Raw genomic sequence first — 26,120 nt, 5'->3', positions numbered from 1 at the left:
CCCCCACCTCTCTTTCGACAGAACTAGATGAAATGATAAGGCATAGCAACTCCTGCAGAGAGGATAAAACCAAAATGTTTCCAAGGGACACATTTATCAAACAAGATATCTGCCCATAGCTCAGTCAGTAGAGTGTGAGACTCTGCATCTCAGGGTCGTGGGTTGGAGCCCCACATTGGGCAAAATATTCCTGCATTGCAGGGGGTGGACTAGATGACTCTTGTGGTCCCTTCCAACTCTACAATTCCATGATATCCTGTGAGGAGGAGTCAACTGAGTTTTACTCAGAAGAGATGCGTCAAAATCAACACAGCCACGTAATTTGTGCCCATCAATTTAAATAGGTCTGCTGTGGAAAGGACTGATGTTGACTACAACCCTGATGTTTTCTGATTATTTTATAGAGCGTTTCCCTCAATACCAAAAAATGGAGGCAGAGACAATTTACTGAATTTCAAAACCACCGAAGCTTTATTGAATGAACAAATCAATTTATTACAGCCACAAACCAGAATATGGACTTATACAGAGATAGAGAACATGTAGAAGAAGAAGAAGAGTTTGGATTTGATATCCCGCTTTATCACTACCCTAAGGAGTCTCAAAGCAGCTAACATTCTCCTCCTCCCCCCCAACAAACACTCTGTGCGGTGAGTGGGGCTGAGAGACTGCAGAGAAGTGTGACTGGCCCAAGGTCACCCAGCAGCTGCATGTGGAGGAGCAGAGAAGCGAACCCGGTTCCCCAGATTACGAGACTACCGCTCTTAACCACTACACCACACTGGCTCTCATATATATGTAGGTTAAAATCAAAATCTATAAGCTAGAACACAGTAAAGAATACAGATGTGAAACTATTAAAATGTGTAGTTTACGACCTTAACTGCTAATTTAAAATATGCATGTCAATGCTTTATTATAATTAAGGCAGGTAAAATAATTATTACTCTTAATAGTATTCATTGCTATGAGGCTTCTTGAAGCAATTCAGAATACAATCAACATTAGCAGAACACTTTCCTTTTTTTTAAAAAAAAGATATTTATTAAAGTTTAACAATTACAAAAAAAAGAAAAACAGACAATAATAATAAAAAAGATTACAATTGTCAGGGAATCAGGAGCAGGAGCACTGGGGAGAGAGGAATTGGAGAGCGAAGGGGAAGAATCCGAGGGCAGCGTAGGGGAGTATGACAGTGGCCCGAGAGATTCCATGAGCTTCTCCAGCGAATCAGAAGATTCCCAGAAGGGGGCTCCGATGGTCAGGGCAAGGGGGGTCCCAGGGGGGATGCACCAGAAACAAGGAGCCAGAGGGGAACCCCAAAGTAGCAGTGGAGGATCGGGACCAGTTTCCCCACCAGAGCGTAGTGGGGGGGAAGAGTCACATGTGTCAGGGCCAGCGTCTCCTCCAGAGGGGAGGGAGAGTGAGTCAGGGCTGACCACGCCTCCATCGGAGAGTGGGGGAATGGAGGGGAGGTCAGTTGCAGCTAGCCCACCCGAAGGGGGAAGCAGTGACAGCAGCAGTGAAACGGTTAGGAGGAAAACTGCTGGCTGGGCGCGCGCGCCAAGTTCAAATGTACAGGCGCGCGGGACAGCAGGAGACCCGGATGGGGAACCAGCTCCTAAAGCCCGCCGGAGGGAGGGAGAAGGCTCAGGGGAATCAGCGTCAGAAGAGGCTAGGAAGGGCGAGACCCCGGCGGGCAGGCAGACCCAGAGGAGGAAGGAGCAGCGGAAAAGGTGGAGCAAGGCGAGGGTCTTAAATTGGTGTACAGGGGGAGGAGATTCAGAAGGGTCATCAGCGGTCTAAAGCTTGAGACGTGGGGCTGCGCGCTGCGGCTCTGGAAGTGAAACTGAACTTCAATAAAGACTTTTGTATTTAACAACAAAGCAGCGTTGGTCCTTTGTGAGCTGGGACCTTGGGCAGCTCTGACAGTATGACCCTTCTCTCAAATCAGAATTAAACCTCGCAGCGTGAGTTGGTGCAGCGAGGGGCAAGACTTGGTGTTTTGCGAGCTCACGAAGATAGGCAAAGATGACTACAGAGGAGAAGGTGACAGAACTGCAAAAAGCAGTCACGACGCTTTACGCAGAAGTAGCAGCATCCAGGAAAAGAGAAGAAGAAGCAGTAGCGCTCTGCCGGGATCTGCAGACCAGGTGGGAACGTTGGGGCAAAGAGGGGCTGCCAGGATCCAAGCCGGAGGGAGTTGGCCTCGGGAAGAGGGGGGGCAGCATAGTAGCCCACTTCGACGGGAACTTGCAGCAATACCCTAACTTTAGAGCCGACATAGTTTACGCGCTCAATTTGCTTCGGAAAGACTTTAGAGATGAGGAAGAGAAAGTGGGATTCATAATTACTCATCTGCATGGGGAAGCTAAAGCGTGGCTGCGGAATTTGTGGCGCGAAAATGACCCCGCCCTCCAAGATTCCGATGCATTTATCAAAGCTATGGACGCTTGTTTTAAATCAACGGTAGATGTGGATGTGGCTCGGAGGGAAATGCATGGGCTGCAGCAGGGGAAAGCCACGGTGAGGCAATATCACTCACGCTTTTTTGCTTTGGTGAATGTGCTGGGTTGGGAAAAGGACTCCATTGCCGTCAGAGACCTGTTCTGGGAGGGGCTAAATGGGGTCGTTAAAGATGAGTTGGCAAGAGGAGAAAGACCTAAAAGCACCACAGAAGTCGTCCAGAGAGCGCTGGCGATAGGGGTGCGCCTGGAAGACCGCCCGTGGAGCAGAGAGGAGGGACGTAGGGCAAGCACCCCAGCCAAAACAACTCCCTTCCTACCCAAAGAGAGAGGGCGCGCGCTATCCACGCCTCCACTGGGGAGGGGAGAAGAGCCGATGGAGATAGGTGGTGCCAGGGCTCAGACTGCCAGCAGAGGCCAAACACCGGGAGCAGTCAAGGCGAAGGCTCCTAGAGGGACCAGGAAGTGTTACATCTGCGACAGTGCACAGCACATGGCCAAAGAGTGTCCCCAGAGGCTCCAGAAGCACGCTGCAGCCTCAGCAACAGTAAAGGGAACAGGTCAGCAGCCAGAACAGCTGCAGGGGGAAGAAGAAGCCTGGTTGGAAACAGAGCCACTGGGGCCCAACCAGGCGAGTCAGTGAAGCAGTCCCCAGAGATTTTACAGCCCACAGACCCCCTCCCAACCAAACCAGTGGTGCAACTCACTGCATCGCTCCAGCTGTCCAATGGGCTCACCCTGGAAGTACCAATTACCATTGACTCTGGGAGCAACGCAGACTTTGTAGGAGTGGACTTCATCAAGCAACATCGCATAGCACTCCTGCCAGCCACGATGCCCCTAAACGTTGTCATGGTCGATGGCAGGAAGCTACTGGGAGGAGAGGTGGTACAGCAAACACCGCCTATGGTGATGCAAATTGGAAACCACCGCGAAGTCATCAGCTTCAACGTCACTCACCTGTCGGACACGCCCATAGTGTTGGGTATGAGTTGGCTGGATAGGCACAGCCCGGCATTAGCATGGTACCAGCGGCAATTGACCTTCTGCTCCTCCTACTGCGCAGAACACTGCAACCGGACTCGCCAGGAGGACGAGGGGCAGGAGGATGAACCGCAGTTACACCTAGGCATGGTGCAAGCGGTACCCAACAAGTACAAGGAGTTTTTGGAGGTCTTCTGCGAGAGGGAAGCGGATAAGCTGCCGCCCCACAGGCCTTACGACTGCAAGATTGACCTCCTGCCGGGGGCGAAGCTGCCGACTGGAAAACTGTATTCCATGTCTGAGGACGAACTGCAAGAACTCAGGGAGTTCATAGAGCACAACTTGAAGCGGGGATTCATCCAAGAATCCAAAGCAGTGGGGGGCAGTCCCGTGTTTTTCGTGAAGAAGAAGGACACGCCCCAACGCAGACTCATAGTTGATTATAGGCTCATAAATTCCAGGACACAGCCCACAGCATTCCCCATGCCCAAGATCGACGACCTGCTCGCGACGGTGAGGAAGGGACGACTCTTCACCAAGTTGGATCTGCGAGGGGCGTACAACCTTATACGCATGCGGGAGGGTGATGAGTGGAAGACGGCCATGTTTACACCTTTAGGCACCTATGAATATCGCGTAATGCCTTCTGGTCTGCAAAATGGCTCCCATACCTTCCAAGCTTTCATGCATCACGTGTTAGCGGGACTCCTCTACAAGAAGTGCGTCTGCTTCCTAGACGACATCCTGATCTTCTCGGAATCGCAGGAGGCTCACGAGAGGGACGTCAAGGAGGTCCTGCAGAGGCTACGGGAGCACAGACTTTACGCCAAACTAGAGAAGTGCCAGTTCGACATGACGGAGGTGGATTTCCTGGGCTACAAGCTGTCCGACAAGGGACTCGCCATGGACAGCGCCAAGGTCCGCACGGTGTTGGACTGGAAGAGCCCGCGCAATCGGAAGGAGGTCCAGAAGTTCGTCGGCTTCGCCAACTTTTATCGCAAGTTCATCAAAGGGTTCGCGAAGGAGACGGCGGCCATCACGGACACCCTCAGCTCCAAGAAGAAGAAGTTCATATGGACGGACCAGGCGGAGCAGTCCTTTCGGAGACTCAAGCGTCTCTTCGCGTCCGAAGAACAGCTGCTACATGTAAACCCCAGCAGACCAATGAGGGTTGAGACGGACGCCTCGGACAGAGCGGTGGGGGCGGTCCTGTTGCAGCAAGATCCGCAAGGGGACTGGAGGCCGTGCACATTCTACTCCAGAAAACTCAGCAAGGCGGAACAGAACTACACCATCTGGGACAGGGAGTTGCTGGCCATTCATGCAGCTTTCAAGGCGTGGCGGCACTTCCTCGTCGCAGCCAGACACACACAGCAAATCCGCACGGACCATAAGAACCTGGAGTACTGGCGCACGGCGCGGTTTCTGAACCAGAGACACATCCGCTGGGCGGAGTTTTTTGCGGATTTCGATTTCCGGATAGAATACATCCCGGGAGACAACAACGTCATGGCGGATGCACTCTCCAGGAAACCGCAGTATCTCGAGGAAGCGGCACCGGTGGCGGCCAAACACATTTTCACACCGAAAGCGTGGGCGTGCGCTTCAGCCGCCGTGGACCTGGACGCGGTGCGTCGAGCGCTGCAGACGGATTCGTTCGCACAATTCAAGATGGAGGAGGTGCGAAGAGGCACAGCGAAGGACGACGAGTTCCAGATATGAGACGGACTGCTCATCCGCAAAGGGGCTCTCTACGTACCCGGAGACGACCTCCGCGCGAAAGTCCTGCAGCAGTTACACGACGTGCCCAGCGCTGGGCACTTCGGCAAGGACAAGACGGCGGAATTAGTAACCAGAGGCTTTTGGTGGCCCAAGGTGAGGGGAGAAGTCGCGGATTACGTCTCCAGGTGTGACACCTGCCAAAGGGCCAAGCCAGTACACAGGAAGCCGGCGGGTCTGCTAGAACCCCTACAGACGCCGCTCGAACCGTGGGAGAGAGTGGCCCTGGACTTCGTCACAGATCTGCCCAGTTCGCGAGGCAAAACAGCGGTACTCGTGGTCGTAGACATGTTCACCAAGATGGCACACTTTATTCCTTGCGCGAAGGTGGCCACAGCGGAACAGACCGCCAAGCTGTTCATAGACCACGTGTTCAAAGCTCACGGCTTGCCGCGGTCCATCCTGTCCGACCGGGGTCGCCAATTTGTCTCGAGCTTCTGGCAGAAGCTGCTGGGCATCCTGAACGTCAAGATCAACTTAGCGTCGGCACGACACCCGCAGACCAACGGACAAGCGGAGAGGGTCAACGCCATCATGCAGCAGTACCTGCGATGCTACGCCAATCAACAACCCTCGACCTGGGTGGACTACCTACCGCTGGCCGAGTTTGCCTACAACAACACGAAGCACGGGTCTACAGGAGTGACACCGTTCTTCGCCAATAATGGGCGGCATCCCAGAACCTTCCCGGGGTTGGAGACAAGGGGGGAGGGGGAGCCACGGTGAGCAGAGCACTTAGCAGCAGAGTTACAGGAGGTCCACGAGCAACTCCGAAGGCATTTGGAACTGGCGAAACACGCCTACAAAATGCAGGCAGACAAGCACAGGAGAGTCGGGGAGGACATCCAGGTGGGGGACTGGGTCTGGTTAGCAGCCCAGGCAGTGCCGGCCAGGACGCTAGCTAAGAGGAAGCTCAAACACAAGCAGCTGGGGCCTTACCAGGTCGCGGCGCAAATCAATCCAGTGGCCTTCCGGTTGACACTTCCAGAGGGCTCCAGAATGCACCCAGTCTTTCATAGGTCAGTGCTCACACCCTACAGGGCACCCCACAGGTTTCAGGCGCCAGGGAACGCGCCAGACCCACTTAACGAATCTCCAAAGAGGGAGGGGTCGCAGAGGGCGACGCCACTCAACGAGGTCACGGAGATTTTAGACTCGAGGTGGGGAGAAGAGGGAGTGGAATATTTCCTCGCCAGGGAAGGTACCCCAGCCAGCGCCAACAGGTGGGTACCGTGCTATGCCGTGGAGGAGCACTACCTCAAAGACGAGTTCCATGCACTCTTCCCACACAGACCTATGCCGGCAGAGTATTTCGACGACTGGCTTTTCACACCCACACTTTCAGCCAGCACGTTCCAGGGTTTTTCATCAGCTGAGCAGACGACGCCGGAAACAAGCTCCTTGGAGGGGTCACTCTCGGGGTTTGCCACAGACCGCTCCTATTGGTGGGACACTCAACCGGAGGGGGGGTGGCGCAGGGAGCTGCTGCGGGGACCTTTACACGCAATCTCACCAGAGGTACCCGGGGGAGGGTAGGACATGGACGTGTTGGGGGAGGATCCTGGATTCGAGCACAACAGCAGAGAGATGGAAGCAGAGGAAATCGACGTCGACGAGCCCGTTGCGGTTTGGCCGGATCCAGCAGACCGGCTGCACACCAGGGGGGAAGAATGGTATCCCGCACTCACACCCACAGCACTGGAGCACCTGGAACCCACACCCGAAGAGGGGGAGGGGGGAAGGGGGGGCTTCGAGGGGGGGATGGATGTCAGGGAATCAGGAGCAGGAGCACTGGGGAGAGAGGAATTGGAGAGTGAAGGGGAAGAATCCGAGGGCAGCGTAGGGGAGGATGACAGTGGCCCGAGAGATTCCATGAGCTTCTCCAGCGAATCAGAAGATTCCCAGAAGGGGGCTCCGATGGTCAGGGCAAGGGGGGTCCCAGGGGGGACGCACCAGAAACAAGGAGCCAGAGGGGAACCCCAAAGCAGCAGTGGAGGATCGGGACCAGTTTCCCCACCAGAGCGTAGTGGGGGGGGAAGAGTCACATGTGTCAGGGCCAGCGTCTCCTCCAGAGGGGAGGGAGAGTGAGTCAGGGCTGACCACGCCTCCATCGGAGAGTGGGGGAATGGAGGGGAGGTCAGTTGCAGCTAGCCCACCCGAAGGGGGAAGCAGTGACAGCAGCAGTGAAACGGTTAGGAGGAAAACTGCTGGCTGGGCGCGCGCGCCAAGTTCAAATGTACAGGCACGCGGGACAGCAGGAGACCCGGATGGGGAACCAGCTCCTAAAGCCCGCCGGAGGGAGGGAGAAGGCTCAGGGGAATCAGCGTCAGAAGAGGCTAGGAAGGGCGAGACCCCGGCGGGCAGGCGGACCCAGAGGAGGAAGGAGCAGCGGAAAAGGTGGAGCAAGGCGAGGGTCTTAAATTGGTGTACAGGGGGAGGAGATTCAGAAGGGTCATCAGCGGTCTAAAGCTTGAGACGTGGGGCTGCGCGCTGCGGCTCTGGAAGTGAAACTGAACTTCAATAAAGACTTTTGTATTTAACAACAAAGCAGCGTTGGTCCTTTGTGAGCTGGGACCTTGGGCAGCTCTGACAACAATACTTCAAAAGTAAAGGAAAATACAATACTAAAAAGAAAAAAGAAAGAGGGAAAAAAACCAAAAACAATACAGCTAAACAATAACATTTAAAAACACTAACATCCAGTATTTTCATATCTTTATCTTTCATTTACTTATTTCCTTGACTTCCTCACGCCTCCCTTTTTGTGTTCTAATTCATAATTGTTTCAGCAAGTCCTTTCCCTCTTTCTTAGATTTTGTTCCATAATTTATCTTAACGCAATTTAACCTTAAAATTTACACTTTAACCCATTAACAATCCATTTTTACTTAATTCTTTATAACCTTTCTGCTAAGACCATGTAAATTCATTCCAGCATCTTTCTAACATTCATTAATTTTACAATTTTTTTTTAATCTTCTTCCAATCTTCTTCCATTGACTCTTCTCCCTGGTCTCGGATTCTGTCAGTCGTTTCCGCCATTTCCATGTAGTCCATCAGTTTCATCTGCCATTCTTCCCTGGTGGGTAGATCTTGCGTCTTCCAGTACTTTGCAATAAGTATTCTTGCTGCTGTTGTGGCATACATAAAAAACATTCTATCTTTCTTTGGCACCAATTGGCCAACCATGCCCAGAAGCAAGGCCTCTGATTTCTTCAGAAAGGTATATTTAAATACCTTTTTCATTTCATTATAGATCATCTCCCAGAATGCCTTAATCTTTGGGCATGTCCACCAAAGGTGAAAGAAAGTACCTTCTGTCTCCTTACATTTCCAACATTTATTATCAGGCAAATGGTAAATTTTTGCAAGCTTGACTGGTGTTATGTACCACCTATAGATCATTTTCATTAAATTCTCTTTTAAGGCATTGCATGCCGTAAATTTCATACCAGTGGTCCTGCTTTGTGTATTTTGGTCCAATTTTTTATTCATTTGTTCCAATGAATTATTAGTTTTACTCAGAGCAAGTGCCAAAGCTTCTTCTGAAATCATTCCTTTTGGTTTAGAATGCATCAGTGCAGCTGCAGATGAGGCAGGAGGGCCAGATGTAGAGGCTCTTTGAAAAGACTTCCCAGACCTTGTTGTTTTTTCTTGAATTGAGGGATCTATTTTTTCTTTCCCATCTGCCATAACACACAAACCCTCAAGGTCAAACACAGTCCCAGAGTCTTCTCTTTAAAGTTGGAAAATTCCACTCCTTGTAGCAGTTTCAAAGTCCTCCTCTAGAGGGAAATAGTTATTGTTTCTCTTATGTTAATCCAAAGTATCCTTTTTTTAAATAAAATTACAGTTGCACCAGTATATTTAGTATCTAATCTTGAATTTAGGTCAGAAGAAGGTAATTGTAGCTTTTAAACCAGGAGAAAGTAATTGAAACAAAGTTTCACTCTAGTTTCACTATTTCACTGACAGTCAAATAAACAGTCTGTTCCCAGTCAATGCGGAGCTCCGAAATGCAGCGATTTTAATGGCTGCCGTTCCCAGGTTCCGAGTGATGGAAAGTTAATTTCTCCCTCTCTTTTTGCAGGCAAATAAAGTCCAACAACTCCCCCCCTTTTCCCCTGCTTCCAAGGGAGGGTTCGCTATTTTTGTACTGGAAATTTAGACGTTTAAAGCCGACCTTCAGGCTTTAGCTTAAGCCTATTTGCTTCCGACTATTTACAAAAAGAGGAAGGCGGACTTCCTGTTTTACACCTCCCCCCGTTTGTTGTCAAATTCAGCTTTTAATGCTCCAATTCTTCACTTTACTCACAGGTAATTACTTTTATGCCCAATTGTCCACAGGAAAAAGTCAGCACTCTCCGGCAACGGCTGTGCGGCTTCTCTCCGCGAAAGTAGCAGTCAGTTCGCAGCACCGCGCCGCTCACCCCACTTCGCTCCGGAGCCCCCAAATGGGGTTCCCCGCGAGTAGGGGAGGCGCTCTTGGTACCCTGCCGAATCCCACGTTCCCAGGCTTTCTCCACCTGGGATTTCTAAAGGGTCCCCACCTTCGCCGCGGCGGGAGATCCAGTTTTCACAGAGCAGGTTCCTCCGATCAGAGGAACTCCGCCATTAGTCGATGGCACTAACCCGGAAGGAAACTATTAAAATGTGTAGTTTAAGACCTTAACCGCTAATTTAAAATATGCATGTCAATGCTTTATTATAATTAAGGCAGGTAAAATAATTATTACTCTTAACAGTATTCATTGCTATGAGGCTTCTTGAAGCAATTCAGAATACAATCAACATTAGCAGAACAATTTCCTTTACAAGGACAATTTAAAAAGCAACAATTTAAAAGCAATAAAAAAGTAATATTGCATAGGAAAGAATTCTAAAACAACAGCAATGATCACAATTAGCAACAACACACAATGAAACAGCAAGCAAAAATTGCCACTCCATCATCGCTGAGCCTTGAAACTTGTGTCTTCTCCCCATAATCGAAACTGACATCAAGTCTTATGTCATCTGGAAGAGAATGAAAGAGAAGAGAGATGAATTTCTGCCACATTTACTGATTCACCAAATTGACCTGGCCCCCATTCCACCCTATTTACAAGGAGGCTTTATGGATCCTGTCTTTGGGGGCAACGACTCCTTCCAAGCCTGCAGTTTGGCCATCTTTGTGCTGTGGCAGGATTTCACAGCCACATGACCCAGGAGGTCTGCATCAAGCAAGGATGCTGCAGCTACTGAGTGGGCTCTCCTTAGTCTGGAAAGTGTGTCCCATGTCCCCAGGCTGTGGGTGTTACCTTCTTTGGGGCAGAAGTGAGCCAGCTCCAGAGGGACGAGAGCATGCTGTAGAGAAAAGAAAAGACTGTACTGGATCAGATGACTGATCTGATCCTAAACCCTCCCCCCCAAATAATGGGTGCAAGAGGACATGGAAGCAGACCCAAGCCAGGGAAGACTTGCCTCCATCATGGGATGAGTGAGTTCTATTGCCTGGCCCCAATCCCTTGCCCCAGGCAACCTCAATGGGTCCTGCAGCCTACTAGGCAGAGGTGGAAGTGTAAGATCAAGGAAGAGGGCAGGAAATGTCTCCAGCCTTGTCTGGCATGCCAGGGACACACGTTGTGTTGTGCGCCTGATACCAGACTGTGATTCCTCCTGTGGGAATCCTTTCACAAGCCACTCTGGGAGCCTCTTGGGGCTGTGAAGGTGCCAAAGGTGAGAGACTTACCTTCAGGCAACTGAGCCTTCTTGCACAGGACATCAGCCAGCTAATGCCACTGGCTGCCAGTTGCCTCTCCGCTGCAATCACACTTGTTGTGTAACCTCTCAGTTCCTGTGGGAGGAAAGGGGACCTCAGGATCAGGAGGCTGGTCTGGGGAAAAGAGGCAGACCACTGTGAAGCCCTTTACACTCTCAGAGAGAGATCCGTTTCTGTTCTAAAGTGGCAATGTCCTCCAGCCCCAAATTGTAGCTCTGCATCCAAGGCCCTCCTTTGGCTGTCTGGGCAAGTGGGCCTTTGCTGGCTCGTCCATGTGGCCAGCTTGCCTTACAAGAGGGGAAGGGCCCAAGAGGTGCACTGCTAGGTGGCGGCTTCTCCATGAAAGCTTTCTAGGTCAAACAGCCACTGAGGCCATCAAGATACTTACATTCATCAGCAAGTTCAGGATCTTAGTGCTTGGGGCCTCCCAGAGGAGGCCTCGCAGCATCAGAGTATAACGTTCCTCTAACTCCTGCAGGCAATGGCAATGAGGGAGAGGATGCGCCAAGCAGGGGAAAGAGAGATCAGATGTTGAGCAATGGGAGCAGTGCTTAAAGCGTGTGAAGAAGAAACAACAACTAGAGAAGTCAAATTTCAAGGCTAACAACTTACCTGCTTGTCGGGCTCAGTTTTGACCTCAATGACTGCCGCAAAGGCTGCATGCACAATCAGGCTGTGGAGCTTCAGTGGTAATTTGGGCTTCATGAGGCTGGAGAGAAGGAGGGAAAAGTTTTTAGACTCTGTCTCATATTGGGGGAAGCATCAAGTACATGTCATTCTCTTGAACTTCTAGTGAATGCACTTTTGACAATCAAGCAGCGTATCAATTTTACAGGGTAAAAATGAATAAAGGTAAAATTAAAATAAACACACGAGGGCACTGTTTATGTGGCAGTCTACCTGGCACTTGGTTGCAAGCCTCTAGGTCTTAGTTAATCCCACCCCTAAAAGCTGAGCCATTTCTTTTTTTTTATTTTTATTAAATATTTATTGGTATTTTCAAAAAACACACAACAAACAAAAACAAAAAAAATAAACAAAATATTCGAAACTAAACAAAAAAAATAGAAAAAACACATACAGTTTCTGATACTTATTTTCCTCAACCTTGTTTCTCAGACCTCCTCACACCTCCCCTTCTTGTATTCCAATTTAAATTGTCAATTCAGCAAGTCCTTAACTTATTTCTTCACCTTAACTTAAACATTTATTCTAACATACTGTTATTTTACTTTACTTCTTTTTTCCATTTCCTCCATTTATTTTTAACAGCCTTATTCTCACTTAGTTTAAAAAAAAAAAGAAAAAAAAACCAATTTCACCTTATTAAAATTACACATCAATACTTATACCTCATTAATTTATTCTTGAACCTTTTTCCTAAGGTCGACCAAAATTTCCCTTCCACGGTTTACCCAATTTCCTTACCACTAACAAAATATAAAACAAACAAAGCAATGCAAATTATCCTTATGTACCCTTTGGATTCCCAACCTCCACCCACCCTTCTCCCGGTTCCAGTCCCCAACCAATATCCATCAGTCTTTATATTATTTATTTAGCCTGGAGATCTCAGGTCCGAGGCCCTTATGTCTCTCTCAGTTCCTTTCTGCCGGTCTCTTTGATAGACCTTGATGTTAAGCCCCAGGTCTCGGAGGGGCTCCGGCCCAACAGAATCGGTGTTGCTTCTAGCCAGTCCTCCATACTTAAAAGCAAAAGCAAAGCCTATGGGGTATTCCAACTCTTGTTTCAAATTTCTTTCAAATCCAAATGTCCCCACAGCTCCAGCTTCCACCTTCAACAAATTTATAATCCTCAGGTCTTCAGATCTCCTCAAAAGAGGATCTCTCCATTTTCCAAATTCCCAATCAAACCAGGCTTTCCGCATCCAGTTTTTATTGTCCTTTTTTATCATCATGTCAGGCCTCATATTGTAGCTCTCCTTTGACTCCTGCAAACCTCCATCTCCTCCTTCGTTTTCTTCAAAAAGAACATATTGCTCCATCGTGTCTACGCTTTCGGTTTCATTTATTTGTTCAGTTGAATAGGCTTCCTGTTTCAAATCCTTATCAGACTCCAAGCTGTTGTTTACTGTCCAGTGTAATAGCGCTACCTCTGTAGACAAAGCATCGTACTCATCTTGTAAGTTTCCCAAGAGAACCAGTGCTCTGTCCAATTCTGCTTGGAATTTAGACACTCCAGCCATTTTTGTAATGTAGTATCCTTGTTACCCCTCTAGGGGGATTTAATTCCTTGATCTTCCTTTCAGCTCAAAAACCAAAAGTCCAGTTATTTTGTATCAACCTTATTTTCAACAAGTTATCCCGAATAAACCAGCAAAAACAGCAGAAACAATGTTCTCTTTTTCCAGCTGACAACTAGCTGACTAGCAGCTCACTTGACAGCTGTCAAAATCTTCCATGCAACAGGCTTTCTCATCGGACGTTCCCGGGTCTAGGGGGGGGTGTAGTTTCAGCTCCCAAAATTCTTTTTATCCTCCAGAATATCCTCTTATAATGTCCAAACCGTGAGGTCAGGATCTTTAGTTAAAAAAAAACAAGAAACAGATTCTCTCGACCTTAGCTGCCCAGTCCTTTGCTTTAAGTTGTTTACAAAGAGGGGGGGGTGGACTTCCTTTTTAGCCCCTTCCCGCTCGTTCCAAATCCAAGATAAGAAATTTTTTAAAGTTCCAATCTCCGTATTACTCACGGGTTGATGTTTTAGGATCCAATCACTCTTAGAAGAAGTTGGCGCTCTCTGTCAATGGCTTGCGGCTTCACTCCGTAGACGAGGGAGTACTCTCAGCACCACGCCTTACCCTGCCTCCGTTCCGAAGCCTTTAAAAAGGCTCCGTCGCGGATTGGGGGGGCGCAAATGGTGCCCGCCGAGTCTCTGTGTTCACAGGCATCCGCGCCTGTGATTTTAAGGGTCCCCGCTTCGCCGCAGCGGCCAGACCCAGACTCTACGGAGCCGATTCCCTCCGGAGCTCGGAGGGAATCCGCCATTAAACAGTGGCACCAACCCGGAAGTTCCCAAGCTGAGCCATTTCACAGTCATCTCTAGACAATATAGCTCCTATTTTCTCTCACACATCTCCACTCATCCTGTAAATAGTTGCTGCATAAAGAAAGCTTTTTGAATGCAAGAAACCCAAGAAATTGTAAGAAATTCTTCCAATCGAATTCACTGAAGTGGCAAGGTCTGGTAACACCTTTCCACATTCTGCTCCCCTCTCCCCCCCCCCCCGCCAGCTCCTCGTCAAGCTCAAAAAACCCGGTATACTTCAGTTGGTAAAGGGCTTCCAGTGCCGTAGCAAGGGCCAATTCAGGCTGCGTAAAGCACGAAATCCGTCCCATGAGATCCTGATAGAGAACAGAGGGCGTTCTCTATCAGGATCTCATGGGACGGATTGCGTGCTTTACGCAGCCTGAATTGGCCCTTGAGATCCTGATAGAGAACAGAGGGCGGACTTCCGGTCGGCGCCAGCGTTTAATGGCGGTTTCCCGCTGAGCTCCGCTCAGGGAGACTGCTCCACGAGTTTGGGTCTGACCGCTACGGCGAAGCGGGGACCCCTAAAATCACAGGCGCGGAAGCCTGTGAGCACGGAGACTCGGTGGGCACCTTAAGCGCCCCCCCTTACTGCAAAGGAGCCTTTTTAAAGGCTCCGGAGCGGCATCGGGTGAGCGCGGTGCTGAGAGTCGCTACCCAGCCCGTGGAGTGAAGCCGCGTCGCCATAGACGGAGAGCGCCGATTCCTTCCTGACATTTGGAACTTAATTGGATTATCCGTGAGTAAGACTGAACAACAACTTCAAAATAATTCCTGAAATTTGGCTGAAAACGGGGAAGGTAAAAAGTAAGGAAGTCTGCCTTCCCCGGACTGCATGACAGCTAAAGCAACGGAATACAAAGCTGCAATTTGACAGAAAATAGCTTTAAAACTGACTGACTCAGACACTGGATCTGAACCTCCCCCTCAGCAAGCAGGAGCCGGGGGGGGGAGATTTTAATTTGTACTACCTGCATGAAAGAGTAAAGAAGTGGAGTTTTCTACCGTTTTAAATCCTTGGGAGGGACTGCCTGGAAAGTAAGGCACCGGGACTGAGAACTGCCATTAGAGACTTGTTACAAAGTTGGTGCTTTGCCTATTTACTACAAAGTGGGGACTTTATTTGTTACAAGTTTGGGACTCTGGAGAAGTTACTAATTGACAGTTCTACTATTGGAAATATATTGGAAAATTTGTTGCCATTTTTGAAGGGAGTCCTTGTTTCTTTGTATTCTGAACTTTGGACTGCTCCCTCTAGAGGGTTGTAGGGAAACAGTTACTAACTACACTGTAAAGAGCAAGCTGGTGGAGTTTTCCATCTGAAAGTAATTCCCGTGGGAAAGACCTTGGGACATGAGTGGCCCAGCAGAAGAGATAACAACAAGAGCTAAAAGTAAAGCTGCACAGAGGAAAAGGGGCTCAATATCAGGTTCAGCTGCAGCAGGCGCAGTTACAACTATACCTATGGAGCCAGTGACACAGGCATTAGTCAAAATAAATGAGGCCTTGGAAGCTCTGACAAAGCAGAGCACAGAGAATTCCAAACAGCTGACAGAACTGTCAACAAAATTAGATTTAAATACTAAAAGTGTCACATCCAATACAGAGACAATAAATTAATTAATTGAAGAAAATGCTGTAACCCGAAAGATTGCTGAGGAGGCAAAAATTTCTGCAGAAACTACACAGGAAAAGTTAGTACCAGTCTGCAAAAAGCTGGATGAGCATGAGGCGGCCCTGTCTTTATTGGAACTGCAGAGAAAAGATAGGAATTTGAGACTGAGATTGGTTCCAGAAAGTGAAAAGGATAATTTGATAGACTTTCTTACAAAAGAGTTTTTGGAATTTTGGCAGGAAAATTTGAAAGAGGAGGAATTCAAGATAGTAACCGCCTTTAGACTGGGCAGGAGACAAAATAGAAAGAGTCCAAGGGACTGTTTGATAACTTTAAGATCTAAGGAGGAGAGGGATAAAATATTAAACTTACATTTTCAAAGAACTTTGGAGATTGAAGATTCCTATGTGCAGATATACAAAGACATCCCTAAATACATTTTGGAAGTGAGAGCTCATTACAAGGACTTGGTCACTCTGCTGAGAAAGAATAATATACTATTTAGATGGGAGTTTCCACAAGGCTTGTCTTTTAACTACAAAGGAAAGAAAATTAAAATAAAAACAGTGCAGGATAAAGAACAATTTCTGGAAAGGAACGAGGAGGACCTTTTGAAGGAAGTGGTGGAACCTACAAATGTAAAGGAAGTGACAGATATTTCAAATTTATCTTTCGGGCTGAAAACACCAACACAGGAAGAACAACTGCTTGGGGCAGTTGGGGGAACAATTAAGTAAATAACAAGATGGCTCTGCAATTTCTAAGTTGGAATTGTAACGGACTGAATCTTCCCAGAAAAAGGCGTGAGGTTTTTCATATTCTAAAAAGAGAACAATTGGATTTGATTTGTTTGCAAGAAACCCACGTGACCAGAGTACATCGAAAATTACTTATTAACAAAAGATTAGGACAGGAATTTATTTCATCAGATAAAGTGAAGAAAAGAGGAGTGGTGATCTATGCAAAGGAAAAGTTGGCCCCTAAGTTAATTTTTAAAGATGAACAAGGAAGATATTTGGCAATTGAAATACAAGTCCAAGGAGAAAAATTATTGATAATAGGAATTTATGCTCCAAATGAAGGGAAGTCAGAATTTTTCAAGAAATTGCATGAGATATTAATCGACTATCTGGATTACAATGTAATTATGATGGGAGACATGAATGGTGTGGTCTCTACAAATATGGATAAAGCACAAAGACAGGTGGTTTCCAAGGATGGGAGACTACCAAAGACTTTCTTTGAAATGACAGATAATATGGACCTGATTGACATTTGGAGAACAAGGAACCCTCTTGAGAGGGAGGGAACTTTCTTTTCTGAAGCAAAAATGACCTGGACTAGAATTGACCAAATTTGGGTAACTAGTGGGATGGCACCAAAGATAAAGAAAGTGGAAATCTGCCCAAAGACTTGCTCCGACCATAATGCCGTAAAGATGGAGATGAACTTAACAACAGCTGGCTCCTTCAGATGGAGGATGAATGACTCCCTATTTAGAGATGAAGAGGTGTACAAAAAGGCCCAGAAAGTGGTGAAAGATTACTTTGAGATAAATCTGAGAACAGAGGTGGAGAAAAGAGTAATTTGGGACGCAAGTAAAGCCATCATGCGAGGATTTTTGATTCAGCAGAATGCTATAAAAAGGAAGAGACAGAATGAGAAGAAGGACAAGATTCTGGAAAGGAGAAAAGAAGGAGAAAAAAAACTGAGATCAAAGCCAAAGTAACATGAAATTTTGAGAGAAATCAAGTTTTATCAGAGGCAATATATGGAACTGATGAATCAGGAGATAGAATGGAAGATAAAACAAATGAGACAAAGGACATTTGAATCGGCAGATAAATGTGGGAAACTTCTGGCATGGCAATTGAAGAAGAGACAAAAACTGAATATGGTTACAAGCCTAGAAGTTGAAGGAAGGAATATTTGTAAACCAAATGAGATTAGAAACTGTTTTCAGAGTTATTTCAGGAGACTTTACGCACAAGGGCCGGTGAATGAAAAAGAGATAGAAGAATTTCTTTAAAAATATGGATTACAAAAAAATTCTGAACAAAGTAAAGTGATTTTGAACCAGAAGATAACTGAGCAAGAAATAGAGGGAGCCATACAAAATATGCAATTGGGAAAATCTCCAGGACCAGATGGATTGACTTCCAGATATTACAAAGCTTTGAAAGAATGGCTTGTACAACCGTTGAAGGAGGTCTGTAATGAAATTTTAGAGGGGAAGAAGGCACCCGAATCTTGGAAAGAAGCGTATATTACACTTATACCAAAATCGGAGACTGAGAAGAACCAGATTAAGAACTACCGCCCTATATCATTACTTAATGTGGATTACAAAATTTTTGCAGACATCTTGGCAAAAAGACTGAAGAGAGTTTTGGTGGGAGAGATTCACAAAGACCAGACGGGCTTTCTTCCAGGAAGACATTTATCTGACAATGTGAGAAATATAATAGATATTATGGAATTATTAGAAGCCAATATTAATACTAAGGCAGTATTAATATTTGTGGATGCGGAGAAAGCCTTTGACAATATTTCTTGGAGTTTTATGAAAAAGAATCTTGAAGGGATGGGGGTAGGCCAAGGTTTTGAGAATGGTATAGGTGCAATTTATTCTGAACAAAAAGCAAAACTAATTGTAAATAACGTGGTTACTGAAGAATTTGCTATTGAAAAAGGGACACGACAGGGGTGCCCAATATCCCCATTACTTTTTATATCTGTCTTGGAGGTTTTATTAAACATGATCAGAGGGGACCAGCTGGTTAAAGGGATTCAGGTCGGAGCTAAACAATACAAATTGAGAGTGTTTGCAGATGACCTAGTATTAACTTTACAAGAGCCAGACACTAGTACGAAAAGAGTTTTGGAGCTAATACAAGTATTTGGTCAAGTAGCAGGTTTTAAGCTGAATAAACAGAAAACGAAAGTACTGGACAAAAATCTAACAGTTGCTGAAAGAGAGAGGTTTCACAGTGAAACCGGTTTAATGGTAGCAAAGAAAGTGAAATACCTGGAGATTAATTTGACATCTAAGAATGTGAACTTATTTAAATACAATTATGAGAAATGTTGGACAGAAGTTAAGAAAGATTTAGAAATATGGTCAAATTTGAGACTTTCCTTGTTAGGCCGAATTGCTGTTATTAAGATGAATGTTTTGCCGAGAATGTTGTTTTTGTTTCAAACATTGCAGATTGTGGATAAAATGGATTGTTTCAAGAGGTGGCAGAAAGACATATCTAGATTTGTCTGGCAGGGCAAAAAGCCCAGAATAAAATTTAAGATATTAACTGATGCAAAAGAAAGAGGGGGGTTTGCCCTGCCGGACTTAAAATTGTATTATGAATCAGCGGCTTTCTGATGGCTGAAAAGTTGGCTGCTTCTTGAGAACACAGACATTTTGGATCTGGAAGGGTTCAATAATAGGTTTGCCTGGCATGCATATATATGGTATGACAAGGTTAAAATCCACCAAGGTTTCAAAAACCATATTGTTAGGAAAGCACTATATAATGTTTGGATTCGGTATAAAGATCTGTTGGAAAATAAAACCCCTAGGTCGCTGTCACCAATGGAAGCTAAGGAAGTGAAAAAACTTAATATGGAATCTAAATGGCCAAAATACTGGGAAATTATAGAACAAGAGGAGGGAAAAGTGAAATTGCAGAGCTATGAGAAATTGAAGTCTAAAGTAAGAGACTGGCTTCATTATTACCAGATAAATGAAGTTTTCAAACAGGACAGGAAAATTGGCTTCCAGGTGGAGAGATCAAAATTAGAAACAGAGCTTTTGGAACCCAATACTAAGAATTTGTCAAGAATGTGTAACTTGCTGTTGAAATGGAATACACAGGATGAGATGGTTAAATCAGCTATGATTAAATGGGCACAAGACATTGGTCATGACATTATGTTTGCTGACTGGGAACAGTTATGGACTACCAGTATAAAGTTTACGGCATGTAATGCCTTAAGAGAGAACATTATGAAAATGATTTATAGGTGGTACATGACCCCAGTCAAGCTTGCAAAAATCTATCATATGCCCAATAATAAATGCTGGAAATGTAATGAAACTGAAGGTACTTTCTACCACCTTTGGTGGACGTGCCCAAGGATCAAGGCCTTCTGGGAAATGATCTATAATGAAATTAAGAAGGTCCTTAAGTGTACCTTTCATAAGAAACCAGAGGCCTTTCTACTGGGCATGGTAGGCCAATTGGTGTCAAGGAAAGATAGGACGTTCTTTATGTATGCTACAACAGCAGCAAGAGTTCTTTTAGCAAAGTATTGGAAGACACAAGAACTACCCACGCTGGAAGAGTGGCAGACGAAGGTGATAGACTATATGGGACTGGCCGAGATGACTGGCAGAATTCGCGACCAAGGAAAAGAGATGGTGGAAGAAGATTGGAAGAAATTTAAAGTTTATCTTAAGAACTGTTGTAAAATTAATGAGTGCTAAAATGTCATGGGTAATGTAAAACAGAATTGCAGTGACAAATAATTGGGTAAGAGAAAAAGGATTAAAGAAAGTGAATTATAAGTAACTGAAATTAGGGGTTGCTGGAAAAGTTTAAAACAGGGATGCAGAAAAGGGAGGTATGGGGAAGTCGTTGAAATAAGGTTTAAGAAAAAGAGGTTATGAAATTATACGTGTTTATATGTTTGTTTGTTTGTTTATGTATTGTCAGTTGTAATGTGTCTTAATATATGTTGGAAAATTAATAAAAAATTATATATAAAAAAAAGAGAACAGAGGGCGGAGGGGGAAAACGTCAGTTCCCTACGGACATCAGGTGGATTCCTCCAACCCCAAACTCAGTGCAGGAATTGGCAATGTAATGCCAAATGCCTGCACAACCCTTCTCTTGGCCAGACCCCGCCAGGCCTTCCTTCTGCCCAGCATCCCCCAAATCCCATCCCCAGCTCTCCTGCCCACCTCACCCCTGGATACCTCATGCAACCTCTCACTCACCGCAATTGCCTTGACGGCCATCTTTTTGGAGTACCTCAAGCTGTCCTTTTCTCTCTGGCGGGCCTCCGAGCAAGTGGCCAGCACGCAGCAGAGCAACATCTCATCCTTCTCCAGTTGCTGAAATGGCAAGAGTCAGGCTGTCAGTTCATGGCAGGAGGGCTTCTCTGCATCTGAGACCGCCAAAATGGGGGTATAAACAGCACTGGTGGATGGGGGGGTGGGGGGAGAGGGATTTCGTATGTACTGTGCTGTTTTCTCAAATACTAACCACAGGCGATGCCCAGACCCTGCCAGTCTCTGAACCATCTGCAACAAGAGAAGAAGGAAAGGACATGGGGGCAGGTTAGTTCATTTCTACTTATTTTCCACAGTTGAGGATTAGAGCATTAAGGCCACCCCTCCTTACGCTCCAAAATGAAAAGGAAGCATTTGCTCACGTGGGCCCACAGCAACCCTGGACTTCTTGGGGACTTTGCGAGTCCCCTTCTTCTTGCGGGCTGCCATGTCCCTCAGTCGCCTGAACCTAGAAGAGAAGGAGAGGGGCAGACCTTGTTGTTGTTGTTATACCGCCCTATACCCACAGGTCTCAGTTACAACCAGTGCTTTTTTCTGGGGGGATGCAGGGGTACGCACACCCCGAAACATTTTGTGAATCTTTGCACTTTTCTCCATTTACTGTACTGCATTTATTTTCCCCGATTTGAACTATAAAATGGTGATTTTCTTGAGTCAAAATGAGAGTACCCCAAACATTTTTTTTGATAGAAAAAAAGCACTGGTTCCAACATAAAAATCGCAATATAGAAACACAAAATGCATAATAAAGGTGAAAAACAACCCAGTAAAGCTCCCTCCCCAACACATTTCAAAACCTGAGACAGAAGCCTACAACCAAAATGGTGTGTGTGTGTGTGTGTGTGTGTGTAAGAGAAGACAGGGAGTCTTTGCAGCATAGCCATAACACAAATACGGGTAGCCTAAGAGTTGCAGGCAGAGCCGTGTCATTTCACACACTACTTCGGCTGCGGGACATCGTATCAACAAGGAAAGGAGCATTTGGTGTTGTTGCATCTCCTCGGGTATTTGTTGATTTGTCGCCACGAGGGGTTGTAGTTGTGGAGGTATAGTTTGATGAGATTTCTGGTTATTTGTACCCTAGGTGCCCACTCACACACAAAAACAAATCTCCCTGCAGCCAACCAAAGACCACCAACCACACCCTAGGTCACCCCCCAACCTCTCTCACCACCAAGGAAATGCAACAAGGGAATAGTAAGTGAACCCACACAAGTGATGCTGACACAAAACCCCACACATACCGGGAAACTCGGAAAATTAGAATATTGTGGAAAAGTGAAAAGGTGCAGTAGCTATTCAATCCATAACACCTGCAATGGGTTCAGTAGGAAGCACAATCATGGGGAAGGCTGCTGACCTGACAGTTGTGCAGAAAGCCATCATTGAGACCCTCCATAAGGAGGGAAAGCCTCAAAGGGTAATTGCAGAAGAAGTTGGATGTTCCCAAAGTGCTGTATCAAAGCACATTAATGGAAAGTTATGCGGAAGGGGAAAGTGTGGAAGAAAAAGGTGCACAAGCAGCAGGGATGACCACAGCCTGGACAGGATTGTCAGGAAAAGACCATTCAAACGTGTTGGGGACTTTCACAAGGAGTGGACTGAGGCTGGAGTTAGTGCATCAAGAGCCACCACACACAGAAGGATCCTGGAGCTGGGCTTCAAATGTCATATTCCTCTTGTCAAGCCGCTCCTGAACAAGAAACAACGTCAGAAGCATCTTGCCTGGGCTAAAGGGAAAAAAAAAAGAAAAAAAAGAACTGGTCTGTTGCTCAGTGGTCCCAAGTCCTCTTTTCTGATGAGAGCAACTTTTGCATCTCATTTGGAAACCAAGGACCCAGAGTCTGGAGGAAGAATGGGGAGGCACACAATGCCAGATGCTGGAAGTTCAGTGTGAAGTGTTGATTTGGGGAGCCATGCCATCAGCTGCTGTTGGTCCACTGTGCTTCATTAAGTCCAGGGTCAACGCAGCAGTCTACCAGGAGATTTTGGAGCACTTCATGCTTCCTTCTGCAGACAAGCTTTTGAAGTCATTGCTGACTTCATTTTCCAGCAGGAGTTGGCACCTGCCCACACTGCCAAAAGTACCAAAACCTTGTTCAATGCCCATGGGATTACTGTGCTTGATTGGCCAGAAAACTCGCCTGACCTGAACCCCATAGAGAATCTTTGGGGCATTGCCAAGAGAAAGATGAGAGACAAGAGACCAAGCAATGCAGAAGAGCTGAAGGCTGCTGTTGAAGCATCCTGGTCTTCCATAACACCTCAGCAGTGTCACAGGCTGGTAGCATCCATGCCACGCCACATTGAGGCAGTAATTGATGCAAAAGGGGCCCAAACCAAGTAGTGAGTACATATGCATGCTTCTACTTCTCAGAGGTCAAATATTGCTCTATTTGCAATCCTTGTTTTGCTGATTTCATTTCATATTCTAATTTTCTGAGATTGTTAATTTGGGGTTTTCATCAGCTGTGCGCCATAATATCACAATCATAACAAATAAAGGCTTGACATATCTCGCTTTGCATGTCATGAGTCTATCTCATTTATTAGTTTCACCTTTTAAGTTGAATTACTTGAATAAATGAACTTTTCCACGATATTCTAATTTCCCGAGTTTCCCCTGTACACTAAGTAGAAGAGAAGCATTGCCACCCGACCCCACCCTCCCCCTCTTCCCCCCTCTGTTCTTCCTAACCCAACACTGCATGCAACACTAATGTCTCACAACAAATGAAACTGATCTGTAGAAAACACAACTTGACAAAAGAGACAAGGCACGGTTTTTTTGTAAACTAAGAAATCTTCAATCATTTGTTTGTTTATTTATTTATTATTTAAAACACCAACAAGGAAAGGAGCAGGAAGGAGTTATGCAAGATGATCGTGGCCTAGGAGAGGAAGCAGATGGAGGGAGAGCTTTGAATCAACTCATTTGAGAATGCTGGTGGGAACTTCTTCACATCATGTTTACTCCGTTGCTGAAATTTGCAGGCAGCCGATGCTACAAGGACAAGTAGCCTGCAGGGCTGGGAAGCAGATTACACCAATTGTTGGAGGAGAACAACAGCATCTCTTACTATCACTCAACATAGCAATATAGAGCTTCCAGGAACAGAGGCACTCTACCTCTGAAGCCCACAGCTAGAGGAGAAGCAGCAGGAGTGGGCTACTGCTTGTGAGTTTGGACTAGATGGGCTTTTCCTCTGATCCAGCAAAGCCACTTCCGCCTACAAAGGAGGTGGAGTTGCGGGCGACTGAGGGAATCCCCGGCCGCGTCAGCCCCTGGACAGCCAATCGGCTGGTGGTTAACCCTTCCCGGACTTCAAGCGGACGGGCTGAAGCCGGATAGTCGGTTAGGACCGATGCCTAAGCCAATACCACTCATCACCTGTAACCAATAAAGTTGTGGCCATATTTAGCCCATTAACCTGAAATAATTGTGTCATGTGTCTTTATTTCCACTTTGGGGGGGGGAACTCACCACGCAATAGGGCTCTTTTTGTTTTTTTATGCACCCACAGACCCCAAACGGCTCTCCACAGGAACACAGTGGTGCATCTCATGTATGGGGGGCAGGATTCCAACACTCCCCCCACCCCCACCCCCAGCAAAGGAAAGATAAGGGAAGCATCAATGCCACCTTGAACTGCTTGGATGAAAAGTGGGCTATGAATGTAATAAAAAGCATCCCAAAATAATGATCATGGAAGGTACCCTGGGGATCATCTAGTCCAACCCCCTGCAATGCAGGAATATGCAGCTGAACCTGCAACCTTGGTGCTATCTGCAGCTCCCTCTAACCAGCTGAGCTGCAATGAGATTTGAGGGAGAATGGGAAGGCGGGGAAAGGGAGGGGGGTGGGAAGAGAAGTTAAGCTGTTCAGGAAGGGGTTAAATTCCATGGGGATGCTGGCCGTGTGGGGGACCCCAAGCCCTCGCCCCAGAAGATTACAAAAAAGAAGCAGACGAAATCCTACTTACAGATTCACGATGCTGGCCATCTCTTCAGGTGAAATCCACTCCTGTTTAAACTCAACTGCTTTAAAATGCTCACACAACACTAACTCTGAACCTTGGCTCTAACCCTATTGCTACTCCTCTCTGTCTAAAATATACAGGAAAATATGTGCACAAAATATACAAATGAAAATGAAATGATAAAGTGAAAGCAAAGCAAAGCAAAGTCTACACCTATCTCCCCTGTTGGTCCCTCGCTTGCTTGCTTGCTTCTCCGTCCCAGTTCTGTCTCAGCCAACTCCTCCCAACTATCCCACGACGGGGATGTGCAGCTTCTGTCTTTTCTACAAGCAGCACGAGATGTCACAAAGATGGGCAGGACACTGTTTCCTTGACAACCCATCCAGCTTGACCCTGAACTAATCTCCCCCCTCTTTCGTTGCCATGTTTTCTCCCTAACCTTGGGACACCTGCTGTTTGCAGCTTTACAAATCACTTTTTATCACAAATAGGTTCATACATTTTCTGGCAACGTTTCTCAAGAGAGGCCACCCAAGCATTTGTTGAAATACAGTAGAGAACTCACGCCTCCCGAGTTGAGGGAGGCCTTGCTTTGCATGCAGGAGATCCAAGGTTCAGTCCAGGATCTCCACCAGACAGGGCTGGGACTGTCCCCTGTTTGAAAACCCTGCAGCGCTGCTGCCAGTCAGTGTAGGCAGTGCTAGGCTAGATTGACTCTGTCAAGTGCAACTTCCTATGAATGCTCCTCTTATACGATTTCTCGAAACACAAGCAAGCTACCTTATCAACGAGTTGTGAGAGTTCATTCATGACTTTTAACAAACAGCAGAAACCATTTTATTATTTCTATGTGAGTACAGAAATCCTGAATATGAAAGGAAGGAAACTTCCTGCCTCTGCAATAAAGGCAGTTGCACTGCTAGGTGAGCTGTCCCGATGCCAACTGAAACAGACCCTCCAAAGATTCAAAGGTGAAAAGGGAATTTTGAGCATCTGAGCACAACTGGGCCGTCTTCTGCGTTAACGTGAAGTGCAGGAAGTGATTGCCTTGAGCAGGGGTAGGCAACCGAAGGCCCGGGGGCCGGATGCGGCCCAATCGTCTTCTCAATCCGGCCCACGGACAGTCCGGGAATCAATGTGTTTTTCCATGAGTAGAATGTGTCCTTTCATTTAAAATGCACCTCTGGGTTCTTTGTGGGAATTTGTTCATTCCCCCCCCCAAAAAAAAAATAGTCCAGCCCCCCACATGCTGTGAGGGATGGTGGACCAGCCCACGGCTGAAAAAGGTTGCTGACCCCTGGCCTTGAGCCTCCTCAGGACTGGCGCAGGGGCCGTGCATTGCAGGGTGCCAGCCAAGGCCCGTGCCCCAGTACTGATTGCTGATTCTACTGAGTCCATCAGTATATTGTTGTGAAGT

Source organism: Podarcis filfolensis (assembly GCF_964270895.1).
Source record: "Podarcis filfolensis genome assembly, chromosome: W".
NCBI classification, from domain to species: domain Eukaryota; kingdom Metazoa; phylum Chordata; class Lepidosauria; order Squamata; family Lacertidae; genus Podarcis; species Podarcis filfolensis.
The sequence above is the reverse complement of the archived record's forward strand: the minus strand, read 5'-3'. Positions refer to the sequence as shown.